Here is a 15,575-nt window from a genome sequence, read left to right on the forward strand (position 1 = left end):
CTGAGAGATGCTGTCTCAAGGAAATAAGGCAGAGAGTGGGGGAGCAGGACACCTGCCATCTTCCTCTGCCTTCTGTGCACTAATAAAAAAAAATTGTCCAGTGGCTAAAGAGTAAGACACATTGTGGTTACCCACTGTAGGGACAGGAGCCCTTCCCCCAACACACACACACACACACACACACACACACACACACACACACACGCTGTTGCTTTTCCTTTGGATTTCTTAGTCTAATAAATCAGCTGCAGAGTGAAATATCTTTCAAAGGAGGTATTCCCAAGAACCCTCCAAGGGAATAGAGCATTATTCGCAAAGCCTCCTGTTTTGGATACCATTTGTGGTTTGGTGTGGGCCATCAAGTGTGTGTGTGTGTGTGTGTCTATCTGTCTGTCTGTGTCTGTGTGTGCAGGAGCACATGCACGAGCACGGGCACATGAGGCAGCATCCATTCTACCACTAACAGCTTAGCATGCTGGGCACAGCAGCGCTCGCCAGTGATCCCTGAGAAGCTGAAATAGGAGAATCATAAGTTTGGGAATCATAGGCTTCATGGTGAGACCTAGTCTCAAATAAAGATGGAGTTACTTGTGCCAGACTTCTGGAAACAACTGAAAGTCAGGGCGTTCTAAAGAAATGGTTCCTACACACAGCTGCCTGCCTGAGTGTGCTTTAAACTTGGCCCCTTCTTGTGTTGTGTCCATGGTGTTTGTATCAGGCATAGACATATTATCCTTCAAGAGTGAAGAATTAAAACAAGGTGTTGGGGGATGGAACTGGTCTGGAAGGGATGAAGACATTCTAAAGAGACCTCTGTGTCCCACCCTTTGGCTAACAAGCTGTGGAGCAGGGTCCTCCAAGAAAATGGAGTTGCTTCTAGGAATCTCACACTGGAAAAGGGAAAAGGCTTGGACCAACCAAAAGGACATTACTTTCTGGAAAAGGGTTTCACACCTCTGCATTCTTGGAACGCCTCCATCAGTTGGTCATATATTTGTTTTGCTTTGTTGTTTGGTTTTTAAATTTCATCGTCTTTCCAGTGAGGAAGACTGGACTTACCCATTTTTTAATTAATTTTTGGGGGAAATTTTCATACATTTATATTATTCCCGTTTCAATTTTTCCCATGGCCTTTCTACTCCCTCTCAAGTTCATGACCTCTTTTTCTTTAATTGTTATTGTAATATAAATTTTTAGTGTTGCTCCAATGGGTATGTGTCTAAGGATGGTAAACTGATACTGGATAGTGTATCAGAGGGCTCATTCCTCTGGTTCTCTCTCGGCAACCACTAACTGCCCATAGTTCTTCATCTGTGGGGTGCCCCATCCACTTTGACATGTCGACTGCTGGTGTCATTGTTCAGGTGAGTATATTGCTAAGATTTCCTGGCTGCGGATCCTTGGCTCTTACAAGTGCCCACGTTCCTTCAGCCGTACTTCCCAAGCCTTAGGTGGAGGGGTTGTAGATGTGTGGATAGGGATTGGGCACACCACAGTCTGTCGTTCTGGGCAGTTTGATCATTTGTGGCTTTCTGTGATGGTCTCATCTGCTATAATAAGCTTCTCTGGTGAAGGAGAAAGCTATATTTATCTGTGTAGATGAGAAGTTTTTAGAAGCGTGTTCCTGCTTCACTTGGAATATTTACCCCAACGTTCATAAATCATAGACTCTCTTCTGCCTTTGCAGTTGATCAAGTCACTTTCTCTGCCTCGGTAAACTCCCACACTCTGGACCCACCAAAGACCTTATCCGTAAACATCTGTGCAAGGCAGCTGTGACTCCCTTTACAGTCAAACTAGGCTAAAAACTATACATAATTTAGTTATTAATTTACATATTTTTGTAATTTCCTGATCTTTGAATTCACTACACATATTTCTCTGGAGAAGACAGCAGTAGACACACATTGGTGTGAAATGGCTGGTTCTTGCTCAGGAATTGTCATTGGTACTGGAGAAAGCAGGGAGTGGGAGTGAACTATTGGACTCTGTGAGTCTGCCTTGGCAGAGTGAGAGCCAACACTCCTACTGAGCATGCCTAAATGCACAGCAGTGTAGCCCAGGCCTTCTTAAGTAGTAGATTTTTTTTTTTTTGGCAAGAATTCCCTGGCAAGCTAAACTATCAACATGGTTGGTGGAAAGAATGGGTTCACCAGCCACTGCCAACCATGGAGACATCAGAGAGATGACCTGAGCTAGTGAAATTCACAGATTCCCAACCCTCAGCCGAGGCCGTTTCTAAGAGCTAATGTGATTGTTCCCCTTCAGACCAGAACAACATGAGGCAGCTTTGATTAAGCAAGCCAGGCTCTTAACTGTTCTCAGGGGTGAGGTTGAGGAATGCGGTCAGTGCTAGGATTTTTCTCTCTTGGCTCTGACCTTACTTAATACCACAGTGCAAGACAAACAGTGGCAACCCTCTCCATAAAAATATCATTGTGCCACCAGAAGGCTTTCAGCAGAAGAATTCTGGCTTCTCTCCAGAGGCAGGTGTGAGGGGTGTCACCTTCCAGAAGTTACTTTTTTTTTCTTTTTTTTAAATCACAGAAATGGCAGCCACAGCAGGCGTGGTACTGCAGCATTCTTTGGAGGTCCTGGGAATGTGCAGGCAGCTTTGTAGGTAGTGTTTACTCTCTTGTCGTTTCACATCTGGTAATTAATAGTCGCCCAGAGTTCAAATGTTAAATGGCTTCCTTGTGTTCCATCCTTGGAACGTCTCAACATGGCCTGGCCTGATGACAAGATGTCATGCCCCATATTGTCCCTCTGTCACCTGAATTCCTCCTGTGTGAAAGAGCTGGCTGTTTGGTTCCCATCCTTTTGAGGGATATAAGTCAAGGTCTTTTTTAAATTTGAAGAGAACATTCTCAGACTTTCTGTTCTGTGTTGTTTTTCTGTCCAGATTTGCAATAAAAGATGGAATTCTGATATGAGAATAATCTGTGCACATCTTAAAATAAGGGGTCTCATTTTTTTCCAGTGGCTTTGGGCTGTTGATAGCTGTAGAGAATGCATGTAAGAGAACTGTGACTGTCTTAAGGTGAGAATTACTCTGTGGAGTGTTCCTTACCACAGAGGGCCCAGTTCTAGTCTAGCCCTTCAAGGCGAAGCTAGAGTAAAATCTGACCAGGTTGATTGATTCTAAATTTTCAAGACTACTTCTGTTCTCCCTCCTCTCTTCTCCTCTCCTCTCCCCTTTCCTTCTTCCTCTGTTTTCCCCACCATGCCTGTTACATTAGGTGCTTGAGAAGAGGGAGGAGAATTTGAGTGAGGATGTGGAATTTCTAGACATTGAGCAGAGCCCACTGACCTTTGAAGTCTAAGCACAGCCTGCAAGAGATGCAGTGTGGTCCAGGGACCCAGCTGTGGTTACTATGGTAACAGCTTCAGCCACCAGTCCAAGTAACACATGATCTCTTGTTGGAGTGCATCCCAGGAGCTTACAGAAGGACTTAGGAATAGGGGAGAATCAGAAATACCTTAGTCTGTCTATAATCAGATATCACAGATTGAGTGCCTTAAGCAACAGAAATTTATTTTTTATGTCTGTATTTGAGAAAATCCAAGATCCTGGTGCCATCAGTTTGGTTCCTGGTGCATGCTCTGTTCAGGCTTGCCAGTGTCTCTACACAGTGGGGAGCAAGCCCTGGTTCCACTTCTCCTTATAAGGACACCAGTCTGGCCCTCATGACCTCATTTAAGCTCACCTTCCAAATATCATCCTATGAGGAACTGAGGAATAAATCCAAGCAAGGGAGGACCATAAACATTCATTTCAAAACAGACAATCATGAGGCTAGAGAGATGGCTCAGCAGCTAAGAACACTGGCTCTCTTCCAGAAGACTCAGGTTCAATTCCCAGCACCTGCTGGTGGTCCACAACCTTCTGTAACTCTAGTTCCACTGCATCCGATGCCCTCTTCTGGCCTCTGTGGCACATGGCACATGTGGTGCTCAGCCATGCATATGGGCAAAACAGAAACACACATAATTTAAGAATAAGACAGAACTGAAAACAAAACCAAAACAAACCAACAAACAAAACTAACAAAGAACAGCGTTAGACTAATCAGACCCAGGAACACTGAACGCAGTATCACCAGCCTCCTCTGCCCCAGTCGCTGTCCCTTGCAGTCTCATGCCCACAACAGGAAGAATAAGTCAGTTGCATTTCTGGATTCACAATGGCTACAGTCTTGATTCCGCCCTTCAGCTCACTCTGCAAAGGAGGAATGGGTCCCCCTGTCCTCCTGCAAATGTAACACAAAGTAAGAGAAGCCACCCAAGCCAGCAGCTCCTGGCTTATTTGCCTGTAATCTGCACACAATAGTGGGACAGTGAGAGACGCCACCGTTCTGGGCGCCGCAGATTTCTCAAATGCACATACCTGAGTTGCAGGTTCAACACAGATCCACACCTGTCCTAGTCCCTTCTCCCGGCCCACTCTCACCTCTACCCTCCACGTCAGGCATCTTCCGCACCTCCCTTGAGTGTGCGCCTAATGGCTGGCTTCCCTTGACCTGGCTGAGGTTTGTTTTTCTCTGTCCTATGCACATGCCGTCACGGCACGGGATGTGGTGTGGGGCCCTGGTGTCTGTTTGGGTTTCCGTGTTTTGCTCCTTGGTAGTGCTGCTCTCTAGTGAGTCAAATCCTGCGAAGCGTAGGATGGTTACGTCTGCTCTCTCTCAGGTCAGTGTTCAGTAAGTCAGGCTTTCTCCTCGATGTTCCGTTTGTATGCTGGCCTACCTCATGCTCTCACTCATTTCTAAAATAGCACTGAGATATGCCCAGCTTTTAAATCCACGATTGTTTTAGTTTGGATGCCTCACCCAAACTCAGGTCAAGATGTAATTGTCATTTTGATGGAGTCCGTGATCAGGTTATGGACACACACAGGTCAGACCACACTCACAGCATATGGCCAACACAGACGATGTGTCAGCTAACCAACTAGCAGTTTACGTGCTGACAGGTCTCTGCTGGCCAGGAGGAAATGCCTTGTTCAAAAGGAGTTTTCATTTTTCTGGTCCAGCTTGTAAGGGAAAGTCCTTATCCTGTCCTTAAAAAGCAATGAGAAGTTATACAGATCTCAGACTCATATCACCCTTTAGACTTGTGTCAGAGAACCTGGGGCAAGTGAGCAGATTAGAGAGAGACAGATGCAGGGACCCAACTTAGCCAGATGGGAGTCCAGGGAGAAGCCATTTTAAGGCAGAGATATCTGAAATATAATTAGCAAATTTCTAGTATCAGAGGCCCAGGCACTCCTTAAATACAATCCCTGTAGACACCCCACAAGATACACCTAGTGAACACACGTCTACCAGTTCTCATGTCTCGCTCAACAGAAAGACAGCGATGCACAGAGAGAAGCAGACAGAGAGAGATACAGAGACAAATTCACAACACATACATGCACACACAGGCACACACACCACACATGCATAAACACCCGTGTACACACATAGCACACACACACAGGCATATATATACACACAGGAACATATGCACACACACATGCACACAAATGCAGGCACACATGAATACATACACACATTTACACGCAGAGACACATGCACACGCGTGTGCATGCACACACACATACAGGGTTTGAAGAGACCAAGCATGGAGCCACAGTCAAATATGGCAGGAATGTATGAATTGTTGCATTCATGTCTGAATGTATTAGTTTTCTATTTACCTAACAGAATGTCCCAGACTGCTAGATAAAGCACAAGTGATAGAATTTGCTCTGGGTTGTGTTTCTGAAAGCTAGACAGTCTAAGATTATATGGCTGTCTCTGGTGAGGGTCCTCTGACTGCATTATAACATGATAGATTGCATCTCACAGCAAGGATGCACACAGAAGAGAGAAAGAGCTTGTAACAACTGACCCCTATACTGAGTGCTTTGTTCCCATTCTTGTGGTCTTATTCAACTCATGAGTGAAGTGTTCCCATGACCTGATCATTTTGACTCCATCAAAATGACAATTACATTGTGACCTGAGTTTGGATGGGGCATTCAAACTACAGCAGCCATGAATTTAAAAGCTAGGCACATTATTAGTATACCAAAGCCTTTAGTAGAAGAAGTAGACAATGTGCAAGACCAGATGGATGATGTAACCAGAGAGATGGAAACTCTCAGGGAAAAAAATAAATAAATAAAAAGAAGCATTAGAAGCCCAAAACACTGCAACTGGAATGAAGAATGCGTTTGAAGGGGCTCTCCACTGAAGGATCTTTACCCTGAGCCCAGGATGAAGGAATAGATGTTTCTAAATCAAGGAACAAAGAAAAAAGCAGAGATCTGAGAACCATAGAACAACTATAAAACGGAGCAACCTGCATGTGTAGAGAAAGCTAGAAGGAAAGAGAGAGAGAGAGAGAGAGACTAAAGCAACATTTGAAGCAAGACTGAATGAACATTCATTCATTCACCTCAAGATAATGGCAAACACCAAGCCACAGGGTCAGGAAGGATGAATACCAAAACCAAACACAGGGATGCCTGTGATAGTCAGATCCAGGAAACGGCTATCTCTAGAGCTCAGATCTGGAATGTGCACCCACACACACACCTGCAAACACTATGGTGACGTTTTGGATCTCAGTCTGCGGCACTATTAGGAGTTGGGGGGGTTGAAAAGTGGAGCCTTGTGGGAGAGCTTAGCTCATTGGAAGGAAGCCAAGTGGCGTGTAGGACTGCAGACACTTCCCCTCTTGTCTCCCAGCCAAGAAGCCAGCAGCTTTGCTCTGCCATGGGTTCTAGCCATGACATGTTGCCTCACAGAGGCCCAGAGCAATGGGATCCGCTCACGGTGGGAGAAAAACAGACGGAAGAACTGTATTTGACTTTTCCTCAGATAAAAACTTACATTTTTCTCATTCTCAGTTGATTTAAAGCATAATGGCATGTTCAATAAATAATAATAAGAACGGTGTTTTTGAAAATATTTCCTTTTGTTTTTATTTATATCTGTGTATGCCACATGTGTGTAGGTGCCCATGGAAGCCAGCAGAGGGCGGCACATCCCTCCAACTGGAGTTACAGACAATGGGCAGCACATATGTGCTCACCAGAGCAGAGCCCACTTTTGTAAGAGTTGGTACTATCCCACCATGTGGCTCCAGAAATCAAACTCAGGCTGTCAGGTTTGGTGGCAAGTGCCCTAAATTTATTTATTTATTTATTTAAAAGAAAGAGAGAGAGAGAGAGAGAGAGAGAAAGAAAAGAAAGAAAGGTTCTCAGCCAGTGTGGTAGGTGGCATGACACAACCAAGGGCTTTGTGTACTTATAATTGTATCAGTTTTATGTTGATGCTAAATAATGCAAATAGTGTATTGAGATAGCACAAACGTATCCTTTTACACTTCTGGGTACTAGAGGTGTGAAATGGAACTCGTGTGAAAAATCTCAGTGCTGGCAGGATGGTTTCTAAGATTCAGGGTCAGGAGCTCTATCAGTTGAGCCATCCAAGCCTTCTGGCAGGATGGTTTCTATGAGGAATGTCCCAAGGGAGACTCAAAAGCTTTTCCTTTCTAGTGTCTCCAAGGCACCTTCATTCAGGAGGCCAAGGCCCTTCTGCACCTACACAACACCAGCTCTCACCTCTGCCGGTCCCCCTCAGCCTCCTCCCTCTCATGAGCCATCTCCTCCTCCTCCTCCTTCAGGCCCCCCTGGAAAATCCAGAGTAATTCCACCAGGAGATCTTTAGTGACACCTGCCAACCTTGTTTATTTTATAAGACAACTATCACGAACTGGATTGTGTGCCTCCTAACACTCCTACATGGAAATTTCAGTTTCTTAGACTACGACTGAACTTTGAAGGATCAGTGAAGACAAAAATGACGTTGTGCAGGTGGGCCCTGGTGTGGAGGGACCAGTGTCCTTTTGAGAAAAGGGGATTAAGGCACGGGCATGCACAGAGGACCTTGTGGAGACACAAGGAAAGGTTAGCTGCCTGCAACTGAGAAGAAGCTCTAGAAAAAATCCCAACTTTCCAACACCCTGGCCTCGGATACCTCGGATATACTCAGATACCTCGGATATACTCGGTCATGGGCTCTGTAATAAAATGGGTTGTTTGGGCCACACAGTCTGCAGTGCTCTGTTAAGGCAGCCCTGAAGAATGGATGCAGTGATGTGTCTGCAGTGTTGGAACTGAGAATGGGCACATCTCTGAGCGTTGGGAGGGAGTTACTTAGCTCTCAACAGCTTCAGTGAACCCACCCAGAGGGCTCGGGGTATTAAAAGCTTCTGGCCACAAGAGCATTTTACAGGCATTAGAGCAGTCCACTCTTCCTGCCCCCCCACTTCCCTGAAACAGGGCTTCATGTTGCCTCGGCTGGCCTCTGACTCACTATGTACCCCAGGATGGTCTTGAACTCCTGGTTCCCTCACCTCTAACTTCTGAATGCTGTAATTCCAAGCATGCCCCACTAGGCCTGGTTTGTGCAGTGCTAAGAAATCACATGTGCTGGGTATCTTAGTTACTTTTCTATTGCTGTGAAGAGACATCATGACCAAGACAATTTAGAAAAGAAAATGTTTAATTGAGGGCTCGCTTACAGTTTCCGAGGGTGAGTATGTGACAGGCTCCATGGCAGGCAGCAGGCCAGCGGCAGGCGGGCATGATGTTAAAGCAGTGGCTAAGAGCTTAGTCTTCATCCACAAGACCAGAGGGCACAGTGGGCCTGGCATGGTCTTTTGAAAACACAAAGGTATCTCTAGCCACACACCACCTCCAACAAGCCACGCCCCCTAGCCCTTCCCAAAGAAGCCACAGCTGTGGACCAAACATTCACCCATGTGAGCTGATGAGAACCATTCTCACTTAAACCACCACAACGGTCAATCGCTCCAGCCACTGATCTATACACCCAACCATATCATTTCATTACTAAAATGATCATCCAGGTCAGCAAGCGTTACCAACGAGGACGCCTCAGAGATCCACTTGTCCTTCACTGCAGTAAGAGGGACAGTGCCTCAGGTATTTATATTATGTCTTCCTTCTTTCTCAAAATGCGGGGAGGGCGGGTAGGACCCACAGTGTAGTGGTTCAGAGCATATGCCACTCAGGCAGTGTCTGGTTCCCAGGACCTATGTCAGATGGCTCACAACGGCCTTGACCTCCAGCTCTGGAGGGCCTGCCAGCCTCTGTTGGCCTCTGCAGCCACTGCACTCCAATGTGTACAGACAGACACAGGAAAATCCAAATAACTAAAGCCAGAAATAAATATTAAAAAAAAATAACATTGATAACGAGCAGTGAATTGTTATCCTCCAATAGATGTGAAGAAGAGGGGACCAGAGTCCCTGTGAGGGCTGGACGGGCCTCTCTGGCCACCAGGTGCTCCTATGCCCACTTCTTCAAAGCCCTTGCAGGCCCACCTGGCAGCCTATACAGCCCTCTAAGGAATGTGCACTGGGGGGGGTTCCTCGGCCAACACAGCTGCAGTGGCCCCCTGAGATCACCATTGGGGCATTGTGCAGGAGGGGTGGGGCTTGGGTTCCAAAGGACCCCTTTAAACCTTGTAGCTTTGTCTGCTTTTTTCTAGTGGGAAGGCCTGTGGTTTTCAGCCTCTAACATTAGACACAGTCAGGAGACCTCAGGTTTTTGTTTTTTTTTTCTTTGCCCATGACCCTGGCATTCATTCTTTCTGGCATTCTTTTGATATCCAAACAGACACTCCCTTGGCTCCTACTCAACAAAGAACTGGCACCCCAAAGGCCAAATAGTCACGTCTCTGATGGGCAAACAAAACTAAGACAGGTAGGAAACCTGAGCTTTGCTTGTCTCCGAACAAGTGCTGTGGAGGTAATGGCCCTGTGAGTCACCTGGGAAATGAGGACAGAGACACAAGGCTGAAGCCCCAGGGCTGCTCCCTGGCCACCCTGGGGCCTGCTGAGCCTCGGGCGCTTTGGGACAGGATTTGCTGCCTCAGCCCTAGTTTTGTGGGCAAGGAAGAGTAGGGCTTGGTGCTTCCAGTGGCTTCTGTTAAAGTAGGCCTTGGTTAAACTGGAAAATGTGTGTGTGTGTGTGTCTGGTTCTGTGGGCAAAGTGTAGGGGCTGATGCTACCTCTAAGCACAGTTCTACCAGCAAGCCACACCCCCAGATCCATCTGACTGTTTCATGCCACTCAGGTCAGGGGGATTTGTTACAACAGGAAGCTAATAACTCTAATTACATCGTAACCATTTTCTCCTCACAGCGGTGTATCGCTCTGTGGCGCTCTGTGGTATAAAGAAGTCAGCAGCCTTCTCTTCATAAACTATTTAATGTTTGCAAATGGGTCTCCAATAAATATGAATTAAATACACTTGAACACCCATTTTGAGAGTCTGCTCTGAGAGTGGAATTCCTGGAACAAAGGCCACACCCTTCACTTGGGCACAGCGCATACCTCTCTTGCAGGAAGACTAGCACTCAAAAGACTGTAATTTCTGTAAATATTATTTTATACTAGTTGGTACAAGACATAATAGCTGTGTGACTCATTCATGCAACAGTGATGACAAGCGCCTTCCCTGTGAGTGTAAAAACGGGCCTTGTGTACGCCAGGCGCAGCCTGGTACTTAGGCCGTCTGGGTCACCCTTCCTGTGTAGATTAGTCATCATGAGCTCACATCTGTCACATTTGGTTTGGGTGCCAACGGTGGCTTAAAAAAATGGGCGTCTTTGTGATTTTCCTTTATTGACCTGAGCTCTAAAGGCAAATACTGAAATACAGAAAATCGCCCCTGAACACTTAAGACGGGGTGCTATGGCGGCTTCACGCTCAGCCGGCAACACGCTGGTAAAGCATTACTTCTCAACCTGTGGGTCATGACCCCCGGGGGTCAAGCAACCCTCTCACAGAGGTAGCATATCAGATAGCGTGCACGTCAGATAGTTACATTGCTATTCATAACCGTAGGGGGGAGAAAAGGTTGGGGTCACCACAACGTGAGGGACTGTATTAAAGGTAGCAGGGAGGTGGAGAACCTCTGTGGTAAAGTACATGGACCTCTGCTGGCCATTCTGAGAGTCTATCTGGGCTTCTAGCAGCCCCACCCTGAAGAAATCAGCCAGAAAGACCCAGGAAAACCGTCCGTCTAGAGCCTGAGGACCTGGGCCTCAATGTGCGCTTGGCTGACATCTAATTCCATTTTCCTGTGAATATTTATGAGGGTCACTCAGGCTTGCTGGCAAGTTGTGGGTAATGATAGCGGGTTAAACACAGTCCACTACGTCTCAGCCGACTGGTCATGATTACGTGAAACACATGCAATTGTTTCGGGACTTTTTTTTTTTTTTTAGTTTTCTTATTTGCATAAATGTTTTTTTGAGTAACGGGTTAGGAGGATGTCTTGATGTTCGAAGTGCTTTCCACCCAAGCGTGGGGTCCTGAGTTCAGATTCCCAGAGGAATGTAAACATACATGCACAAAACATGTGTCTATGCTTACATGCACACACACATACAAGGCGTAGAACTCTCAGCTCCTTCTCCAGCACCGTGTCTGCCTGTGTGCCACTATGCTTGCTGCGGTGATGATAATGGACGAAACCTCTGAACTGTAAGCCAGCCCCGATGAAATGGTTTTCTCTATAAGAGTTGCCATGGTCAAGGTGTCTCTTCACAGCAATAAAACCCTAAGACAACAGTATTTGTGTGAGTGACCACATCTTATGACTTCTCTTTTGATGCTTAAGGAACCGCAAGCTGCTTGCCTGGTTAGTAATATTCGAAGGTTGACACTAATAGTCAGAGTGAGCCATTCCTGGTTTCCAGTTAGTTGTTTATTTTTCAACAAAATGTTTCTTCTCATGGTTGTGACATGCTTACGAAGGACTTCTGGTTCACGAGGACCCCTTACCCACATCCCTTCCTGCTCTATCTTCTTCTTCCTCTTCCTGAGAGAAAGAATCAAAGAAGCAGGGGGATGCTATAGACCTCTGCTGTAGACCCAGACCATTTTTAGATATGGTAATCCACTTTTTGTTTCTATTTCTCCTTTTTGTGGCTTATAATATCCTTCTGTCTGATTCCTTCCCCTATGTTCTAGTTTCATCTCCAATATTCTAATAAAAACACTGATCAAAATTAGGTGAGGAAGGAAGTGACATGGCTTACTCTTCCAGGCCATAGGCCATCATGACATCATAGGAAGCCATGACAAGAACTCAAGCAGAAACCATGAAGGAATGTTGCTCACTTGCTCATACCTAGGCTCAGTTAGCTTTCTTATGTAACTCAAGACTACCTGACCAGGGAATGGTGTCCACACAGTGGGCTGGACCCTCCTACATCACTTAACTATCAAGACAACCCCTCACAGACATTCCTACAGGCCAGTGTGATCTGGGCACTCCTTCCTAAGGTGACTCTATGCCGGTGGTTTTCACCTTCCTAATGCTGCGACCTTTTAATATAGTTCCTCAAATTGTGGTGACCCAAAACCATAACATTATTTTTGTTGCTATTTCATAACTGTAATTTTGTGACTATTTTAATTGTAATGTAAATATCTGTGTTTTTTCAGTGGTCTTAGGTGACCCCAGTGATAGGGTCATTCAACCCCAAAGGAGTCATGACCCACAGGTCGAGAAACAACCATTGCTCTAGGCTTTACCAAGTTCACAGTAAAAGCAGATTAGGACCATCATTAACATAGTAATTTTATTGTTACTTTCTTTTTCTGGGTAGTATATAAAGTCACATGGTACTAGATCACAAGCCAGAGAACTTATCTGTTTTGGGGTTTTGTTTTGTTTTTTGATTTTTCAAGACAGAGTTTCTCTGAGTAGTCGTGGTTGTCCTGGATTGTAGACCTGGATGGCTTCGAACGCACAGTGATCAGCCGGCCTCTGTCCCTCCCCCACCCCGGATGCTGGGATTACAGGCTTGTCCCTCTGCACCGGGCTCCAGAGAATTTATTTTAGCACCTAGAAATGTCCTTGAAAAGAACAATGGTAGGTGCCCAGGCTCTGCTTGCTTACATGGATCTGAAGGCCAAAGCCTCTCATTCCTCCAGTGTGCTTCTTGCCTGAGCTCTTCTGCACCCAGTCTTGTTCTGCAGTCAGTTCACCAGCACAGGCTGGGTGGCCTCTGTGTAAAAGGCATGTTACCAGGGAGAAAATCTAAGAATAAGGTCCCATTAGCATCATTAAAATACTTATCTGGAAACCGCAGAAGCGTTGTATTTCCTCCTAGACTCCTTGTCAGCTCTCACACCCATAAAATCCCCTGCTCTTCTATTATCACATTGGCAATAGAGACAAATGTCATCTCTCTCATGCACAGCAACTCCCCTCGCTCCGCCACTGAACAATAACCATGCCAACCAGAAACGTCACAAGGTTGTCTGGCTGTACACAAACCTGGAAACTTCCCTTGCAAACCTTATGATAAAAAACAAAAAACAAAACCATAATAAAGCCTGGGCTGGAGGAACGCTTAAGCAGTTAAGATTGAGTGCTGCTCTTGAAAAGGGTAGGTAGGAGTTTAGTTCAGAGGATGTCAGGCGGCTCCTAATCAACTTGAACTCCACTCCAGAGGATCTGACACCCCTTCTGGCTTCCTCGGGCACCTATATACACGCAGCATACACTCACATAAACATACCCACATTTACATAGTTAAAGCATTTTTTGTTTGTGTTATAGATCTAGATTTTTATTTTCTGTTTTACTACTCCCTCACAGAAGACATGCAAGATTCTAACCCCCAAGTTCTTTTGTTTCAAAGTAGGGTCACTATTATTGTTCTCAGTTAATTGACAATACCTCACACTGGTACAGAACAAGCCCCCAATTCTATAGGGCTGTTGTCATATAAGATGGTCTGTGAGGACAGACACACAGGGTGAATTGGTGTGACAGCAGAGGCAGAGATAAGAGTTACACATCTGATAGTCTAGCATGCCGAGGACCAAGGCTAAGAACATCAAAGTCAAGAGAAGGAAGGCAGGATTGTTTCTAAGGTTTCAGTGCAAGCACGGCCTTGTCTGCAGTGACTCTGGACTTCCAGTCTTCAGAACTGCATGAGGCAGTGTCTTTCTAAATCACCTTCAAACACCACAGCATGACCCTGAGCCCCAGACTGTGGTCCTATTGGTCCAAGAAATGATCCCGTAGTCCTCATGAGTGTTTCTGTCCATGGCATCTGCAAAGAGGAGCATCTGCATGGTGTGTTCACAGGGCCTGGGTGGGAAGAGATGAAGGGACAGAGAGAAGCAGTAAGGAAAATAAAAAGGGAAAGAGTGACAGGGTGAGGTGTTGCCTGGGATTGAGGAGCTCAGAGAAACCACGTGGTTGTAGCCTGGACTTGGTTCATCTATGAGAAAACATCTTAGCCTGTCCCAGATCATCGACTGGAAGACCCTGAGTTAAATATGACTGCTGTCTAAGAGCCTTGTGGTGGTTTAGGTATGAAATGTCCCCTTAGGTTCGTGTGTTTGAATATTTGGTCCTCAGTGGTGGCACTGTTTGGGGAGGTAGGGGCTTGCTGGAGGAAGTGGGTCACGGGAAGCACATGTATGTGCACACACGCAGAGAGCAGAGGTCAAGCTCGGATGTTATTCCAACTCGCCTTTTACTGTATTTTTTAATAGAAACTTTTTTATTAGATGTGTTTATATGTGTGTGTACGCATGTGTGTGAGCACACCACAGCTTGTGTATAAGAGGCCGGAGGACAGCTTGTGGGATTCTGTTCTCTCCTTTTCTTTTTTTGCACTATGTGGGTCCTAGAGATTGAACACAGGTTGTAAGACTTGGACACAGTGATTTTACCCTCGAGCCATCTTAGTTGTCTCATCTTGGTTTTAGAGGCAAAGTCTTTAACTGGAACCTAAGGCTCACAGATTCAACTGGACTGGCTAGACAGTGAAGCCCAGGAATCTATCTTTCTCAGGTCTCCCCAGCGTTGCGATTACAGGTGTGTGCTACAGGTCCAGCTTTTTAACATGGGCACTGGGGATTGATCTTGGGTTCTTATGCTTGCACAGTAAGCAAAATCTTGGCTGAGTTATGCCCCAGGTCCACATATTGCTTATTCGCGAATTCTGTATTTCTTTCTTGCTCAATACTTCCTTGTTAAAACATTTATCCTCTTGGGAAAACTACATCAGGGGGCTTGGTGGGCCCGGGCCCAGTAGTGCGGCTGGAAGTATCCTGCAGTGTCCTGGTGACACAGCTTTGTGTGGAAGGCCTCTGTTTGGTTTCTGGTCCAGGCTGCCAATTCCCACAGTCACCAGCAGGCAGCAGTTACAGGGGTGATGTAAGTCTTGAAGCACTCCTTGCCCTCTTACAGGCCAACTTCTGCACACATGCATACCCATGTGAAATGATCCAGTGCCTAGCTACCAGACCGGGTCTGGAGGGCAGTTTGCCGGATTTGTTTATTCTGCATATTTGCATATTCTGCGTGTTCATTTTTAAACAGAAACCTGAAGTCTTACCTTTTACTCATTGAAGAGAAGAAAGTGGAGACAGAGTGTGGGAGTAAGTGTAACCCCACAGTGGGGACAGGGTGGTGGCAGGAAGGTTAAAACAAATATGTGAGTACCCCCCCACACACA

This window comes from Meriones unguiculatus, chromosome 15 (genome assembly GCF_030254825.1).
Source record: "Meriones unguiculatus strain TT.TT164.6M chromosome 15, Bangor_MerUng_6.1, whole genome shotgun sequence".
NCBI lineage: Eukaryota > Metazoa > Chordata > Mammalia > Rodentia > Muridae > Meriones > Meriones unguiculatus.